The 4,502-nt window shown below is 36.4% G+C and overlaps 1 long non-coding RNA gene and 1 pseudogene across 1 annotated transcript in view; both read left to right on the top strand.

The window, feature by feature from the left end:
- The first annotated feature begins 241 nt into the window (after positions 1-241).
- On the top strand, positions 242-754 carry LOC144449803 (cystine/glutamate transporter pseudogene; annotated as a pseudogene).
- A 2,523-nt stretch (positions 755-3,277) lies between these two features.
- The window catches only part of LOC144448970 (uncharacterized), a 1,321-nt gene continuing 96 nt past the window's right edge, over positions 3,278-4,502 (top strand). The window contains exons 1-2 of the long non-coding RNA XR_013482147.1: positions 3,278-3,290; positions 4,028-4,151. This is a non-coding gene — a long non-coding RNA (uncharacterized LOC144448970). The remainder of the gene's footprint in view (positions 3,291-4,027; positions 4,152-4,502) is intronic.

Here is a 4,502-nt window from a genome sequence, read left to right as displayed (position 1 = left end):
AACCGATGTGGGGACTCTCTCGATATATTAAGTTTACGTACACTGAATTGTTTAGGCATTATGCCCAGAATACAAGAATTCTGCCAATGGTTCGCGATAGTATACTTTGGTAAGTAGATCATTATATGTACCTTACATGTAAAATACAGCAAAAGTCACGTCCCAAAAAATGTAAACTCAGCTTGCGCACCATAAATAACCAGCAGCCATCATTATTTATATCATACAGTGATCTCATATAATGGCTAAACGAAGACTTGAGGTGGCAGCGAAGGCAGATAAAACTGACACATCCAGCGACAAAGATGTAGTGGTACTCAAACGACGAATGGGACTTTTAGAATGCACTACTATTCTTCTATCAACAATCATAGGAGCCGGCATTTTTGTATCACCGAAGGGAATTCTAGCCAACTCAGGGGGTGTCATCGGCGTAGCCCTGATCTTCTGGGTTGCCTGTGCTTTCATATCAATTTTGGGAGCCTTATGTTATGCTGAGTTGGGTGCGATGTTTGGCAAGTCCGGTGGTGACTATACCTTCCTTTTAGAAGGCTACGGACCGTTCCTGGCTTTTTATCGTCTTTTTGCTTTCGTAGCTGTAATTCGGCCAGCAGCCATATCGATAATATCAACAGTATTTGGTACCTACATTGCAAATGCTTTTTTCACTGATGGCTGTGAAGCCCCCAGAGCTGCCGTGAAGATATTGGCGGCTCTTGTTATCTGTGAGTACCACCTTTTAAAGATGCACTAGCGGCAACTGGAACTTTTTTGTTGTTGAAATTGTTAGGTATAATAACTTATTACTCATAATATCGTACAGCATGTACTATTGAATCATCTGTGGATAAATGTATTTTTGTAGCTGTATACACGATAAATCCAATCAAATTGATTTTTGGGTCCGCACCTTTAGATTAGTTAGCTACTAGTTACTAAATATATGAAATTTAAATCATGCGACCTTAAGTGCCTAAATACAAAAGTTATTAATTATGCAAATGACCTATTGCAATTAAAAGCTCCATCAACCTGATTAATATAGGACTACTACATTTTGTCAATATTAATGTGTGTACACAAAATTATATGAAATTTAATAGATTATGTAAGTGACTCATTACTACATCAACACGCCTTATAGGATATGTGCCGATTTGTTATCGTTGATTTATGTGTCATATTATATGGAATTTTAAGTTCCCCTTATTAAATATTGACTAATTACCGAATCTCTTTAATTATGCAAATAATCCGTTAGAATTTAAACCTATATCAACAAACTATAACGGGGCAACTGTAATTTGGTAATGTCAATGTATGTACCAAATCATATGGAATTTGAAGCTTGCTTTCTTAAGGTATAGTCTGATTACTGATTATCGTGAATTATGCAGATGACTCCAATATTTATTGGATATTTTAGCAAAATAATCTAATCAGTTCTGACATTATCGTAAGGAAGATGTGTTGCAAGTTTCCTCCGAATTGATGTACCAGTTTTATGCGTGTCCACTGACAGATTCACGCAGACAGAGAGACAGCCAGCCAGTCAGCCAGACAGACAGACAGACAGACAGACAGACAGACAGACAGACAGACAGACAGACAGACAGACAGACAGACAGACAGACAGACAGACAGACAGACAGGCAGGCAGGCAGGCAGGCAGGCAGGCAGGCAGGCAGACAGACAGACAGACAGACAGACAGACAGACAGACAGACAGACAGACAGACAGTCGAAAGCATATGCATTAAAGTGTTCATACGTCTTTTTTTTCAAAAGCATCCACAAGTCAAAGTATATAATTATAACATATCCTATACAGTTTCAAAAGTGTGAGTACTCGGCTATTTCAATTCTTCTTTTTTCCTTTTTTAGATTTACTTCATTTAAGATTACAAAGTACAATATACGCTTATAACCTTTGTTTTATCACCTAGGGTTGTTTTGTTTCTGTCACTGTGCAAGTGTGTCATGGTCCATCAAGTTACAGAACTTTATATCAATCACCAAGGCTGTGGTGTTATTATTCATAGCAGGAACTGGTATCGTCCTTTTGTGCTTAGGTGAGATATTAACAGTGTTCAGATTATCGAATTTAATTCTATTTTAGGGAGCCTTCAGTATTCATAAGGAGGGGCTGGAGGAATCGGGGGGTGGGTCACATTTACAAACCTGTTCTTGGGGGAGGGTCATGTTTTATTTAACAGACCATTTGTGATTTCCTCCGCCCCCTGTAAATACTGAAGGCTCCCTTAGTACTATCATTATTCGATGTGTTCATTTACACCTCTGACTACTATAGTGGTAAGAAAGTACATAAATGGATGATAACGATGTCAGATATAATAACCCTGTAATGAAGATAAACTCTAGATACTTCAAAAGTATACAATACAACATGGTGGAAGTTATTAGAAATACCAGCCCAGCCCACCACCACCACCACCACCACCACCATCACCACCACCACTGTGACTGCAATTAAACTAAATTCCATTCAACAACTTAACATTTCTCAATAACACTTTAATTTTAGTTTATGTCTATCTTAGTTATGTGAAAGCTGACTTTCGGCATATATCAACCAAATCTATAAAAATTTCGGCCAATAGTCACAAGTCTTGTAGAAGATTTTTTTTCATTGACCAAATCTACCACTATCTTCTATTATGTACTTTTATCAGGACATACGGATAATTTTAAGAACAGTTTTGAAGGTGTTGAAGATATTGATCCCAAAAGAGCACCATTTGCACTGTTTGCCGGACTCTTTGCCTATGGAGGGTGGTTAGTATATTTCCTTATTTCAGTCTCACAAGTGAGAACATTTTTTTCAGGTTACAAGAGAATAAAAATGATGTGTTGTAAGTTGTTGCAAACAGACTTGTAGTTTTACTACGATGTTATTTCAGTGATAATTGAGAAGAGAAACGCAAAAATAGACGCCAATGCCAATCCCACTTTCCTGTTTCTTGTACTGTATTAATAAAACCATTACTGAGTTGTTCTGATTGGTTGGTCACCATGTTTCGAAGTGAGAGTTTTACTCTGTCGCACAAATGACTACAATGATTAAAATAACCCACCCTAATTATTGTTAGAATAAGCTGGGAGTAGAGTATGACCACAACCGAACACTCCACGTAAATATTGAGAACAAAATATGTATTATTCTAAATGTTATCATAATCATGTTGTTGTTTTTATAATTTTGGTGAACTTTTTCGCACACTTCAGGCAATTTATTGTGGTAATCACCGAAGAAATCATCAAACCTACAAGGTAAGGGGATGAAACTCGGTCATGACCTTGAATTTCACGGCCAGGTCCATTTCCTGTAATCATCTCTGCGACTGCAATAGTTCTCCCTTTATAAGTTCCATGATCTGGATTCTATAACGTGTTACAGCCCTGTATAACAAACAAATATTGTGTGAATATTCTGTATGCTTCTTTTAGCGAACTTAACCTTGAAAAATCGTCCTCCCTGCAAAGTCATTACAATAAAAAATCGTCCTACCTGCAACGCCTAATTGCCACAGTTGTTATTATATCAGATAGATAGCAACAATTAACTTTCTGAACACAGTGGAAATATAATTGATCAGGGAGTCAGTTATGCATCTAGCCCAATCTAATAGAAATCTGATGTAGTGAACTTGCATTGATTTTTTTTTTAATTTATTCATCTCATTTACCTCTGTTTCCTACGTTTATTGTCATTTATTGTTTTTTTCTTGAACTCCAACCTGTCCAAACATAAACCATATAGATCTTGGAGAGGACCGATATCTTGGAGAGGACCCTCCAAGATCTCTACATAAACAAGGCCCTGTTATCAATTATACTCCCACTGTGTACAAACACATAGTCCCTCTATCACAGTCCCTCTATGGCACAGACAGTAAACCAGTCTGTTTCTATCTGTCTGCTAAACAACAACCAAGGCAATAATAAGTTGCTGGTAGGACGATTTATATTCTAGTCACATAGTCATTTATCACACATTATTGTTTCAGGAATGTGGTATTGTCCGTTATCATTTCATTCACATTGATAACTGTTCTATATATCGGGACAAACGTGGCATATTTAACAGTTTTAACACCACAAGAATTATTATCATCACCTGCAGTTGCAATAGTAAGTGGTTTACTCGTTTACAGGCTTGTGAATCTGTTACTGTATAATTATGCAAAACCAATGAGGTTTGTCATTGTGATGTCTGTATGCATTGTGAAAGCAAAGAATCTTCATTGTAGTAAATGATAGCTTTCAAAATGAAAAGAATTTGTTTGTTTGTTTGTTTGTTTGTCTGTTTGTTTGTTTGTTTGTTTGTTTGTTTGTCTGTTTGTTTGTTTGTTTGTTTGTTTGTTTGTTTGTTTGTTTGTTTGTTTGTTTGTTTAAATAATAAGTTCGAAATCGTGTACAAACATCAAATATCTCAAACAGATTTTCAACTAAAGTTTGTATCTATTCCTTTGTATAACAACA

This window comes from Glandiceps talaboti, chromosome 18 (assembly GCF_964340395.1).
Source record: "Glandiceps talaboti chromosome 18, keGlaTala1.1, whole genome shotgun sequence".
Lineage (NCBI taxonomy): Eukaryota > Metazoa > Hemichordata > Enteropneusta > Spengelidae > Glandiceps > Glandiceps talaboti.
The sequence above is the reverse complement of the archived record's forward strand: the minus strand, read 5'-3'. Positions and strand labels throughout refer to the sequence as shown.